Below are 14,782 nucleotides of genomic sequence, written 5' to 3' on the forward strand. Positions count from 1 at the left end.
ATCTCTCAAATACTTTGTTCATTTTATGAAATTATTTTTTTCTTTATTTTTGTCTGACTGGATTAATTTGAAAGACTTGTCTTCCAGAACTGAAATTCTTTCTTCTACTTGGTCAAGCCTACTGTTGAAGGTGTAAATTGTATTTTGTAATTCCTTCAGTAAATTCTTTATTTCCAGAAGTTCTGTTTGCTTTTTGAAAAATAATATATATCTCTTCTTTCATATTTTAAATTTTTCCTGATTTCTTTGTGTTAATTTTTAACTTTCTCTTGGATATCATTTTGGTTTTTAAAAATCAGTATTTGGCCGGGCGCGGTGGCTCACGCCTGTAATCCCAGCACTTTGGGAGGCCGAGGCGGGCGGATCACAAGGTCAGGAGATCGAGACCACGGTGAAACCCCGTCTCTACTAAAAATACAAAAAATTAGCCGGGCGCGGTGGCGGGCGCCTGTAGTCCCAGCTACTCAGGAGGCTGAGGCAGGAGAATGGTGTAAACCCAGGAGGCGGAGCTTGCAGTGAGCCGAGATCGCGCCACTGCACTCCAGCCTGGGCAACAGAGCGAGACTCCGTCTCAAAAAACAAAACAAAACAAAAAACAAACAAAAAAAAATCAGTATTTGAATCCTTTATCTGGTATGTCAAAAAATTCATTTTGGTTAGAATCTATTGCTGGAGAGTCAATGTGGTCCTCTGGAAATGTTGTAACACGTTATTTTTTGCGTACATTCAGAATTGTTTATCTGGTTTCTTTTCATCTGGATAAGCTATCTCTCCTTATATCTGAATTTATTTTTATTTGGATGGGATTTTTTTCCCCTCTTAAGGATGTGACTGCAATGTGTTTTGTGTACAGTTATTTGGATTTTGCTCTGGGTGCTCTCCGTGGCAAAGTTTCCGTATAGGTTCTTTAGTTATATATAGCCTTTTCTGGTGGTTTTCTCAGATGCTGATTGTAATAGATACTGGGCATATGAGCAAGCTCACTGCCTCCTGCACAGCGAGTTTGTTGGAGGTCTCAGGAAGCTTATCTTGTTCCCCAGTGCTATGCACTTGTATCAGTAGATTTTTCTGTTGGGTTTCACAGTTCATTCTCTAGGCCAGTGGGTGGCATTTATGGATAAGAGCCGGCTGTAGCCAACACAGATGGATATATGCTTTATCTTTGTTTATCATGAGATGCTCTCTGATGTCTCAGGTCATGGGTTATCCTGTGGAATGCACACTGGTCTGAGCTCCCTGCTTAGTTCCAGAGTAAGGGACCAAGCTAGGTGGAGCCAGATTAGGTAGGCCTGCCTCTATGTCCTCCAGTGGCAGGCGTAACACTGGCTCTAAAGGGAGTCCACGAGGCAGCCTGCAAGCACCTGGGGATGTGGTTAGGCATGGAGTGGAGAAACCTCTTCTGCCACAAGTTCTCTGCCCAGGAAGCGAGGGAAGCCTAGACTTGTAATCTAGAAAAGTGTGTGCTCCAGATTCCTGGAAATATGTCTGAGAGGAGGTGCTGCTGCACCAAGATTTCTGGACCCAAGGGTGCTGTGAATCAGGCCTCTAATCCAGGTGAACAAATGTGCTGAATGCTTGAAGTTATGCCCAGGTATGGAGCAGAGAGGGTGCCACTTCATGGAGACCTCTCTGCACAGGAATAGAGGGGTGACTCAGGTCCCTAGTATAGCAGGCAGATACACTGAATGGTTGCTATTTTGCCTGGACATGAAGCAGAAGCAGAGAGGTTGCTGCTATACCAAGTTCTTTCCAAGGAAAGGGAGGTATGTCCCGCAGTCTCAATCCAATATACAGAGGTAAGGTCTGCCTCCCTCCCACTCCTTGAAACTGATGGGACACACTCCCTTGACTGACCAAGGGAGCAGGCTGGGGCGCTCAGCAATGAGGTGCAGGCCAGCACCATCCCACAAAGCTATTTCTGCTGAAACCATGGCTTCAGCAACTTTTCTCTCATTTACTCCAGCTATTGGAGAGAGCCCAATTCCAACTCCTACTGCTAGGGTGCACTCCACACTTGCCACTGTATTCTGGCTGTGGGAACCCTTCTCCCACTCTGGAATAAGCACTCCAATCACCTGCCAGAGACTGAAAGGCCTGTAGCAGCCACTGCTGTTTAGGTCACCAAACAATGGCTGACTTTGTGTGAACCTGGATTGAAAATGGTATACTTTTCTCAGTCCTGGGTCTGCGAAAATGCCTGCAGCTTTTCCTGGTTTCTTTCCATCTCCATTTCTCCCAGTCTCTCCCCAAGTTAGCTGCAGGGGTTGGGAGAAACAAGATGCCCTCCTGTGGCCTTGGTGGCATGGATCCCCAGTGGAAAAGTGAACCATAGAGGGAGAATCTGCCTCCCTCATATACTGGAGCGTCAATTACTTTTATCAGCTGAATGCCATCATTCATCCTGCTTGTAAACCTTGTCCCTGGGATCTGGGTGTCCTTCACATTTTGAGTGAGTTCCCATACTTCTTCTTGAATAAAAGCTCACAGTGTCAATCTTAGCACACCGTTTTTCTATTTCCAAGTGGACAAAGGCACAATAAAAATCTCTAGTCTACCATCTTAGAAAAAAATTTTTTACTTTTTCTGTCTCTTTACTGATATTTCCATTTTGTTCATACATTGTTTTCTTGACCTTCTTCACATCTTTTTTTAACTTCTTGAGCATCTTTAATACAGGTGTTTTAAACTTTTTGTTCAGTAGATCTGCAATCAGAATTTTTTCAGGGACAGGTTTTGTTGATGTATTTTTTTTTATTTGAGCCATAGTTTCTTGTTTCTTTGTAGGCTTTGTGATGTTTTGTTGAAAACTGAATCTAATAATGTGGTAACTCTGGAAATCAGATTTCCCTCCTTCCCCTAGGGTTTTCAGTTTTCTGTTGTTGTTAATTTTTTGCTTATTTTATATATTTTTAATTGCTATAGGCTGTCTTTGTGTGAAAAAAAAAAAAGTCTTCAAGTTGTAAATCTAAAGACTTTCAAGTCTTCTCTGAGCCCTTCCCTGGGCATGTACGGTCACTTTTTAATATTCCCTGTATAAGCAGTTGTTTTTGAATGTCCTTATCTTTAACACTTGGCTCCCAAAAGGGGCAAAAGATAAAAATAAAACAGTGGAGGGTGTTGGCAGTTAAGGTCCTTTGGAAATCATTTCACACAGAGGGAGTAGGTCTTACAGCAATGGGAGGAGGTGCAACAACAATGACCACCTACCTCTTTGTCTGTACCTCTGTGATCAAAAAGCAGAAATCAGTGACCAGAACACAGAGATCTGCTATTTGGAGGACACAGTCCTTTCTTTCGCCCACCCTGGCTCCCACAAGCTGTGCGCAGCTTGCTCCTGGAAGGGGTGCTCAGCTGCCTGTCACAGGGCTGGGGATGGGAGATGGGCAGCTGCTACCATGCCAAAAACTGAGTTGACTGAAAGTAACTGCAGTTTACCACCCAAGCCTTGCCCTGGAAGTTGCAACTCTAATAGACTCCAGAGTTTCAAAGTAGCTACATTAGACAGATTCTATCAGTGTAATAGTTGTCCAGGTGGGGACAAGGACCGCTGGTGTTTTCTACTTTGCCATATTCTCAGAACCCCTCTCCAGGGTTTTTGTTGTTGTTGGGTTTTGGTTTTGGTTTTTTTTTTTTTTTTAAATCAATTTTTTTTGAAAATTTCTACATAGACAATCAAACAAAGACAGGTTCATCCCTTCCTCACAAATCTGTTTACATTTTCTTTTCCTGTCTTGTTTATTGGACAAGAAGAAATTGAAGTATGATGCAGAATAGGAATGGTGATAGAAAACATCCTTACCTTGTCCTTGATCACAGGGGAGAGTATACTGTTTCTCACTATTAAATATAATGTTAGAGTGGGATTTTCATGGTTTTTTTTTAAATGAAGTTGAGGAATTTTCCTGGGAATTTTTATTATGAGTGGGTAATAATTTTTTTCAAATGTTCCTTTTCATCAATTTACATGATTATATGATTGTCTTTCTTAGCTTTCTGACGTTATAGATTATACAGACTGATTTTCAAATGTTGAACCAGCCATGTACAATTAGAGTAAGTCTCCTTTAGTCATGATGTATAATTTTTAGTATAAAATTTTTAATTTCATTTGTTCATATTTTGATAAAAATTATACATTTCTATTCATGTTAAACACTATTCTAAAGTTTGCTTTCTTCCAATGTCTTTCCCTAGTTTTGGTATTAAGGCAATGATGGCCTAATAAAATGAGTTAGGAATAATTCCTTCTGCTTCTGTTTTCTGGAAAACATTGTAAATCATTGGTATAATTTCTTTTTTAAATATTTGCTAGAAATTTCAGGAAATGATCAGGGCCTAATGATTTCTTATTTGGAAGAATATTATTAAATATTGACTTAATATCTTTAATAGATATAGGCCTATTTAGATTATCTATTTCTTCTTGTGTGATATTAGGTAGTTTACTCCTTAAGGAATTGATCCATTTCATTTAGTTATCATGGAGTTGTTCAAAATATCTACTTACTATCCTTTAATTCTCATGGAATCCATAGAGATGACATCACTTTTATTTATGACATTAGTAAATTGTGTCTAATCTCTTTTTACCTTGATTCAGTTGACTAGAAGTTATATATGTGTACATATAAATAAAATATATATAAGTATATAATATATAATATGTATATATAAATGTATATCTAATTTTTCTCCAAAATAGCAGACTTTGGTTTTGTTGACCTTCTTACTTTCCTGTTTTCAACTCATTGATTGCTGTTCTAAATGCTATCATTTCTTTTCATCTACTTGATTTAGGCTTCAAGTATTCTTCTTACTCTAGCTGCCTAAGATGGAAACACAAGATATTGACTTTAGAGTTTTATTCTTTTCTAATATAAAAATTTAATGCTATAAATTATCTCTAAGCACCCCACAAATTTGATAAATTGTATTTACATTTAGTTCAAAATATTTCTTTAATATCTCTTAAGATTTCTTGTTTGGCCCATGTGTCGTTTAGAAGTATGTTGTTTGTTAGTATTTAGGAACTTTTTTCCTGCTTTTTCTGTCGTTAATTTCTCGTTTAATTCCATTGTGTTCTGTGAAAATACTTTTCATCATTTCTATTCTTCTACAGTTAATTAAACAGTTGTCTTCAATGATCTAGAATGTGGTCTATCTTACTGAATATTTTATGTGAACCTCATAAAATGTATATTCTGCTATTGTTGGATGGAGTATTTCATAAAAGATAATTTTTTTAAAGAAACTAAAAGTCAATTGGATCAAATTGATTGATAGTGCTGTTCAGGTCAACAATATCCTTCCTGATTTATTGCCACCTGGATTGATCAAATGCCAATAGAGGGGTCTCCAACTACAATCACAGATTTATCTATTTTTCCTTTCGTTCCATTAGTTTTTGCCTCATGAAGCATAATGCTCTATTGTTAGGTGTATACATATTGAGGACTATTTTTCCTCCTTGAAGAATGAACCCCGTCATCATTGTGTAATTCTCCCCTTCATTCCTAATAGTTTTCCTTGGTTAGAGGATGCTTTGTCTGAAATAAATATTGCTACTTCAGTTTAATTTTGACTAGTGTCAGCATTGAATATTTCCTCCATTCCTTTGCTTTTAACATTTGCAGTATTTATATGTAGAGTGGGCTTCTTATAAAAATATATATTTGGATTTGTTTTGCATTCATTATGATAATCTCTGTATTGTTAATTTATTCATTAAGACCATTAACATTTAAAGTGATTGTTGGTATAGTTAGTTTAACATCAACACTGTCGGTAACTGTTCTCTTCATTGCACTTATTCTTTCTTATTTTTCCCTTCACTTCCTGCCTTCTCTAGTTTTAAGTGAGCATTTTAACTCCTAATATTTAACACTTAACTTTAACAAACATTTACGTCTTAACATATTTATTATACTTGTTTCTGATTTTTTTTAATTTCTCTAAATTTCCAATGTACATTTTACCCTAATTTAAGTCTACCTTCAATTAAACCTATACCACTTCACATGTGGTATAGGTTCACAATATTTCTAATTTCTTCCTGTCATTCTTTATGATATTTCTGTCATTCATTTCATGCATGTATATTCTATAATCACCCAATATGTTATTTCTATTTTTACTTTAGCAATTACCTTTTAGATCAATTAAGAATAGAAAAAGAATTGCTACATTTAATTATATTCCTTTTCTGATACTTTTCTATATGTGGATCTGAGTTTCTGATCCACATCATTTTTTTTTCCTGAAGAACTCTTAATAATTATTTGTATGGCAGATATGCTACCATACTAAATACTAAATTTCTTTAGTTTTGTTTGTCAGAGAAAGACTTATATGTACTTTACTTTTGAAGGTCAATTTTGCTAGATAGAAAATTCAAGGTTAGTGAATTTTTCTTTCAACACTTTAACTATTTAAATTTACTTTCTTCTTACTTGGCTGGTTTCTGATAAACTCACTGTAATTATTATTCTTGTTCCTCCATAGGAACAAGGTGGGTTTTTCCCCGATCTGACTTCTTTCAAGGTTTTCTCTTTGTCTTTGCTTTGCTGTAGTTTGAATGAAAGATGTCTTGCTGTGGTTTGGGGGTACTTATGCCCTCTGGTGTTCTCTGAGCTTCCTGGTTCTTTAGCTCCATGTCAGCAATTAATTTTGGAAAATTATTGGCTGAATTCACTTGTATTTTTTTCTGCTTTGTTGTTTCTTTATTTTTCTTCTAGCATTTTAATTACATGTATGTTATACTTTAGAACATTTTCCCACAATTCTTAAAGGTTCTGTTATTTATTGTTATCATTGTTATGCTATTTTTCTCTTTGCATTTTAGTCTGAGAAGTTTCTATTGACCCATCTTTAAGCAGGCTGATTATTTGCTCAGCTGTCTCAAGTCTACTGATAAATCCATCAAAGACACTTTCATTTATGTTACAGTGTTTTTGTTTCTAACATTCAAAAAAAAGTTTTCTTAGAGTTCCTCTTTTCTTTCATTACTCATTTATTCTCACATCTCTATTTTTTCATTAGATCACTTAACATGGCAATCATAGTTATTTTAAATTTCTTCTGTGATATGCTTAATGTTTACTGCAGATATTGGTGCCAAAAAGCTTTAAATTCCTCGAGTGTCCTTGTTTTTTTCTTTCTTGTCTCTGGGCTTCCCCAAGTATTCCTTCTCGAAGAAAGTCTGTCTTACAGCTCCTTTATCCAGTATTATACTGGAACCATTTCAGTATGACGATAAAGTGGGCAGAAAGGAAGAATGTTGTGTAATTTTCTGATTAAATCTAAGTCTTTTAGTAGATCTCTATCTTGGGGCTATTATTTTCACAAATGTTTCTCCAGTAGTATAGCTTCTTTTTCTTTACTACATCTTTCTCAGGGTATTTCCTTGACATCCTGACACCTATTATTTGCTTCTTCCTTAGTCAAGAAGGGAAGACAAGAATGGAATGCAGTGTGAGAAATGCCCTTCTCCTATCTGTAGTAATGCTCTGGTAAAGTCATTTTCCTTGAAGATTAGTCCTTTATTATGTAGGATCTCCAAGATGTATTTCACAATTATTACTCACTTTTTCATCTTTTAGCCGTAATAACTCACTGATATCATACAAATGTCCTGTTGGTATGGTGGCAAGGTATGGGGGAACTAAAGTAGTCTATAATCTTAAGATGAAATCTCTGTGTTTTAATGATTCTGTGTTTCTTACTGTGACCCTCACCAGTGCTTCTCCAGTAATGTAGATTTTCTTTCCCACCATAGGTGAGACAGAAAGACTAGTGGGGCTGGAGAAATGCCCTTCCCTAGCTGAAATAAGTTCCTCATTAAGTCTTCTTCCCTAGAGAGTAGGCCTTTGTTATGGAGAACAATCAGGTTGCATTTCACAATGATTATGACTTCCCTGCTCCTACTATAACTATGAGGGTACATTCCTCAGATCTTCACCCTCAGGAGCCAGTGGAGTTTTTGGAGGTAAAAACTCATGAAATTGTGGGGTCTTCCCAAAGAGTGCCTCCCTAAAGAATTTCTCATTCTTATTCTAGTCCATATTTATACTACAGAAATTCATCAAAATTGCTATTACATTGTTCCTAACAGTTATGGCTCCTGCATCTTCTGCTTCAGGTAAGCACATTTCAGCTGTGGCTCTCTGGATTCCCTTGTCACTTCAGATTTTGAGACATGAATTTGCCCTGCAAATCTAGTTCTCTAATGGATCTAAGAAAGTCTTTAATTTTGAGTTTGTTCAGCTTTTTCTTGTTGTAAGGACAGTAGTGATGACTTTTAAGCCCTTTACATGTTGAAGCAGAAATCAGAAACCCATGGTTTTCATTTTTAACATAAACAAGGTGTTAAACTCATGTCTAACAAAAGAAATGGACCAAAAATGTGGACATTAATTTATTAATTTTAAATGGTAACAAGTTCTATAAAAGGAAAGAAAAGTATGAGAAAGAATAACAAGGGTTAATGTAGACTGGTGTGTCAAGGAAGGCTTTTCTGAGGAAGGAACAATAAAGCTGAAATCTGAAGAATTAATAGGAGTTAGAGAGAGGAAACAACATCTAAGAAAGCATTGAAATGGAAGAAAGATGGATTCAATCAGTGACCTAATTTCTGACTATAGCTTAGTGAACAAGGGAAGAATCAGCCCTAGATGAATTTGCAGTAGCTGGCAGGAGTCAGTTTGAACAGGTATATTAGGCCATGCATGTGGAGGAGGGTTACTCTGAGGACCTAAGAGAGTCATTAAAGGGCATTAAGTAGTGCAGTGGAATGATCCCCTCATGTTAGTTTATTCTCACTACAGTATGAAAAAACTAATTAAAGTGAGGCCAACAGAAGTGGAGGCACCAGTTACAAAGCCACAGTACGAGATTAGGCAGTGGATGGTGATGATTTGATCCAAATTCATAAGGTAGATACTGACAGTAAGTGAATCAATTCAGGGTATATTTATGGATGTAAAAACAACAGAACTTTCCGGTATCTTGGACATAAAGGGTATACAATAGAGGAAGATATTAAGCGTGATTCTCAGGCTTCTAACTTAAGCGAAAGGGTAAATTATGGTGGCATTTCCTAAAATAAAAGAATATGAAGGGTAATTGATGATGGGGGGTGTCAAGGGTTACATTTAGACATATTAATTTTAATGTGTCACAAAACAACCAAAATGGAATAGACAGTTGGAGATGCTGGCATTTAAAACAATGAGGTTGATGAATTCACCTAACTGGAGAACGTAGAGTGAGAAGAAAATTGATAATTGCAAACAGAGTCCCAAACAGTCAATTGTAGAGACCCATGGGAAATCTGTTTTACATTCCTGATCTTAATGATTCTTAGGTTTTCATGGAGACCTAGCATGGTATATATGACTCAAATTTCCTATCATCATTTTAGGGTCAGGTAAAATACTTTAATATTGTTTTTTGAACCAGATGAAGTATTTAGGGGAAACCAACATGACTGAGTATCTGCAATATTCCAGGAACTGAGCCTGTGTCTTTGGAGTACTATGGAATGAGAAAACAATTTTTAAAAAGACAAACAAAGGATCAAAAAGAAGAGAGTAATGGAGGAAACAAATGGAATAAAAGGGGTTACTACAGAAAAAAAGGAAAGCATGGAAGAGGAACAGAAGTAATTTGAAATGCATAGATCCTACTAAGACCCTTTGAGTCAATATCAAATCAAATAATTCTATTTATTTTCTTCTCACTGTAGAATAAAACATTCATGTCTGATTTCAATTACTGTCATTCCCAATTACCAACTATGTAACAAGATGTACAAGACAAATTTCTGACATTTAAGAGCTCATGAAACATATAAAGTTGACCTTCCCCTTTAAGTAATACTCTCTGATGGAGGTGCTGAATTAGGTGTAAACTTGTCTTTACACATGCAAAATGAAGTACGAAGTGACGGTAGTACTACAGCCAATTTGTAATGAAAAAAATTTCATCCTTGAGAAACTACTGACAAATATATATAAAAACGAAAACAATGATCCTTGTCAGTGAATGCTCTTTAAAAATGGAATCTTTGAAACAAAGTAAACACTTGATTTATAATTTGAAAAAATATAAGTAATCTTCATAGTGTGGGAAGTGGGGGAAACATGAATTCTGCTTAAATTCTTTGATCATTTTATGAAGAAGGAGGTATTGTTCCCCTGAATTATATAGGCATGCCTTCATTCTTTATTTTGCTAATATGGTGCTCACGGGAGCATTTGACAGTGAAGAGAAGTGTAGAGGCTTGGCACAATAGCAGAGGAAATGCTTCAATGAATAGTGTATTAATGTATATCTCATTGGTGCCCATACCTTTTTGTTGAACAAATTAGTTTCAATTGTGAACTTATCTATGCAATGGCTATTACCACATAAATCACAATTTACAGTGAACTATATGAATTTCACAAATTACAAACTTCTATCAGCCTTTTGCATGACAAGAAATGTTTGCCCTGTAGAGTTCTCCATGCTGTCCATTCAAGAGGTTCCTTCAGTTTGTCTATCTTTCAGCTAATTCTCTGCTGGAGATAGGATTCATTCTGGAGGGCTCTTTTAATAGGATATGGGCAGAACTTAGTGTCACCTTATATTGACCATATGGGGAAAATGTTTTCTATTACAAGGTTGCAAAGCCTGTCCTTATATTCCTTAATAACAGGACATTCCTCAGATAATAAAGTGAAATTGTAACTGAATTTATAAACATGGTTTCAATGGTCCTAATGAGCTGTGACTGCAAGATTGTCAATGATACAGCACTTCCCAAAGTTTTCCTTGCATAAAACCTTCCAGAAATGCAATTCTTTCCTAAAGCATGTCGGATCCCCTTCCCTGCACCAACATGGTATTTGTGTAGGAAAGGATGAAAAGGGTTCACCTACATATCATAGCCTAGGTCAGGGTTCTTCCTCTCTGGTGTCCTGAGGGATTTTCGTCTTAATGATTTTGACATTTCTAAGCTTTTCTAGTAACTTTCAAAGGGTCCTGTTTGTGGAGGTTTGGACAGTAGTACTAGACCTCACATCTGGGCCTGGAAGTATACATTTCAAGCACTAGCTGGACAGTCCAACTTCTATTTGTCTTGCAAGTTTACAAGGGGAGTTAATTAGTGGCCAGGTACTTTTTCAGAAACAATCTAGGAGGAGATGAAATCTCAATGTATTGCTTGGATTATCTTGAATAACAAAGCAGAACGTTATCAAGAAATGAAATCATGGCTTTCTTGAGCATTTTACGTACATTATACCACTCGTTATGGGCTGAATTGTGTCACCCTCCAATTCATATATTAAAGCCCTAACCCTCAACACTTGAGAATGTGACCGTATTTAGAGGTAGGCAGGGCCTTTAAAGAGGCCATTAAGTTAAAGTGTGGCCCTTATGGTAGGGCCAATCTTGCTGGTGTCTTATAAGAGAAAACTCAGGCACACAGAAAGACACTAGGGATGCTTTCACTCAAAGGAAAGACCATGCGAGGACACAGGGAGAAGGCAGCCATCTGCAAACCAAACAGAGCACCCCCCGAAGACGCCAAACCTGCAGACATCTCGATCTTGGACTTACAGGCTCCAGAACTGTGAGCAAACAAACTTCTGTTGTTCAAGCCACCCAGACTGTGGTATTTATGGCAGCTGTAACAAACAAATATACCACCTAAGTTTCTCCTAGAATGATCTATGTGTTAGATTTCCAGGCCCTATTCCAGGGTCTGGTGCCTGGACCTAGTACAAAAGAGTCTGCATTTTAACTGTTATCCCAAGAATATTTTGATGCCAAATAAAGCTCAAAAACATCTGGTAGCAAGGTCACTTTATCACCTTAATAGATCAAAAGGGATAAACATTTAGCCTTTTTTTTTTTTTTTTTTTTTTTTTAGTATTTTTTTATGATTACATTTTGGTAGTAGCAAGGCTTGAAAATTAAGATCACAGAAAACTCACTGTCTTTCCTTCTCTAGGTCTCTGTTAGCTGGCACTTGTTACAGAATCAGACCCTTTTATAATGGTCCCAAGTCCTGTCTCTTACTTTAGACAGGAATACCTGACAGGTGGCAGACAGGGAACTATTCATTAACACAGATGGCTGTTTCTGTACTGAACACTTGCCAACACCTGCAGATCCAACCAAGACTTACTCCTTTAATTAATGTTTATCTTTATTCTTAAAATTTAAAAGAAAATTAAATTAAAATCTGTTCACTATATATGGGATATATGACATTTTCAAAATATAGATATACTTGTTGGAAAAATCTTGGAGCCACATCTTCCCCTCAGATACACAGATACCTTCCACTAATGCCATATTAGGGTCCTGCCAACATTTTCAAATAATTAAAGGTAACAAATATGATGAAAGTTGATATGAACATTCCAAACAATTGTAGGGTAGTTTTTTTTTTTTCTTTGCTTCTGCCAAAAGAAGACCCATATGTGCATATGAAGAAATGTGGAAAAGGAAAATGAAGGGAGAAACATTCAAGTTTTTGCAAAACCTTAAAAATAGCCTTCCTCACTTTAGCTTCCTTTCACAAAAAGATAACATTTTACCTATCCATTGTGGTGCAGTTACATCTGAGTTGCTAACTTCTGAAAATTATGTTTCTGTTGTTGTTGTTGTTTAGCTTTTTTTCTGTTATCTCACCTATACCATTTTTTATTACCATTTTGATTATCATTTTGATAAAAAATATTTTTATCACTTCAATTTGTCTTAAAAGACATTTGTTTAATGCCTTCTATGTGTTAGGCATTATGCAAGGTTCTGCCATGTTCATCTGTTTGACAATATAGTAAAGATGCATCTTCTTTAACCAAAAATATAGCTATTTCCCAAGAGTGTACACACGTCCTGCATATATATGTGCATCTATGTCATGCACATTCTCCCTTTCTCTTTTCTCTTTCTCCTACTTCCTCTCTGTCCTTCTCTCCATCTCTCCCTCTTTTCCTCTTTCCTTAGGGAGTAGATCTTTATTTTAGGTACATCCTTAGTCATAGATTGCAGCCATCCTTGCTGGGAAGGTCAATTTGTATCTGACGAATAATAAAGTCAGAGAGACTTTTCTAAGTTGCTTTGGAGAAAATAGACATGATGTTTATTACTATAACCCAACCATATAGTCCTACTTTCTATTCTAATAATAATGATAACAATGAAATAATAAAAATTTATATTTACTGACTGCTTATTCCTGAAATAAAAATGATTCTTTATGGTAGTATTCTCCCTATTTTGCAGATGAGGCTTAGAGAGGGTAAATTTTCCTAGGTCATAGAGCTAGTACCTGGCTGGGCCAAGGAATCTAACATAGCCGTTCTACCTCCAGGACCCTGTATTTAATGAAACATACCACTTCTCATTCTGCTGAAACAAACATTTCCAATGTAGAATAAATGTTCTCAGATTTTACTAGGGTCAGTACTGGAAACAGCCATTTTAGGGTGGATTTGCTATAGAGAATACTATCCATTCTGGTACTTGAAGACTCCTATAATTAATTGTTTCCAAAGCTCAACACTTTTTTTTCATATTTTATGTTGATACCTATTTGGATTATACATTTCTTGTACAGTTTTCATTTCCCGAAATTTTGACTTCTATATTTCTATCTTTTCTATTGTTTAATATTTTGTTAAATGTACCTTTTATCTTTATTATTTCATACCTTATTAGTTTTGTTGTGTTTAATTTGTTGTAATTTCTCTTGCTTCTTAAGGCGAGTATGGATATTTTCATACTTATTTTCACTTGTTCTTATATTTTTAAGAAAATGATTTGAGGCTGACAATTTCCCCAAAAGTACTATTTTAACTGCATGTCACAGGATTGAACACACATATTGATTACTTTCAATTTCCACAATCATAAATATTTTGTCATTACTATGAGGATTTTCTGATTAAGCCATTAGTTATTCACAAGTTTATTAGAAAGTCTCTTAGCATGTAGAAAATTTTAACTTTTCCATTGCTAATTCTTTATAAAATTGTATTACAAGGGAGCATGGTGCGTTTGATATCAATTATTTGAACTCACTGGAACTTCCTTTGTAAACTAGCACCTTGTAAGTTTTCATAGAAATGTTCTAAAGTTACTGACAAATTATATATATTTTCTACTCGTTGGAAACAGATTTTTATTAAAACTATTAGCTCAAAATTTTGGTATTACTGTTCAAAATGTCTATAACTTACTTATTCTTTTACTAAATATTTGTCTATTTTGTTAGTTATTACAGTTGTGCTAAAATTTCCTACTATTATGGATTTCCAAATTCCTTACTATCACTTTGTCTATTTCATGTATTTTTGAGCTATATCATTAAATGCACATAGCTTCTGAATATAATGTCTCACTGATGTATTTCTTCTTTTGTCATTATGTAATAATCCCCTTTGTTCCTTGTTAATTGTGGAGCACTGTTTAAATTCTATTATATGCTACGTGAATTTTGTTATTTTGCTTATTATATATTGTATGTGCTTATTAAATTATTTTGCTTTACTTTATTTTTAACCATTCTTTGGGATTTTGTTCATGCATATAACTTATACGTTAGCATATATCTGAATTTTTTACTTTAATGGCCAATTTAATCTGTTAATATATTATAGTTATTCATATGTTTAAAACAATTTCCTCCATATTATTTTGTGTTTTCTGCTTAACATTTATATTATTTGTCCTATTTCTCTTCCTTTCTTGCTTTCTTGCTTTCTCATGGATTGACAAATATACTGCT

This window comes from Macaca mulatta, chromosome 12 (genome assembly GCF_049350105.2).
Source record: "Macaca mulatta isolate MMU2019108-1 chromosome 12, T2T-MMU8v2.0, whole genome shotgun sequence".
Classification (NCBI taxonomy): Eukaryota; Metazoa; Chordata; class Mammalia; order Primates; family Cercopithecidae; genus Macaca; species Macaca mulatta.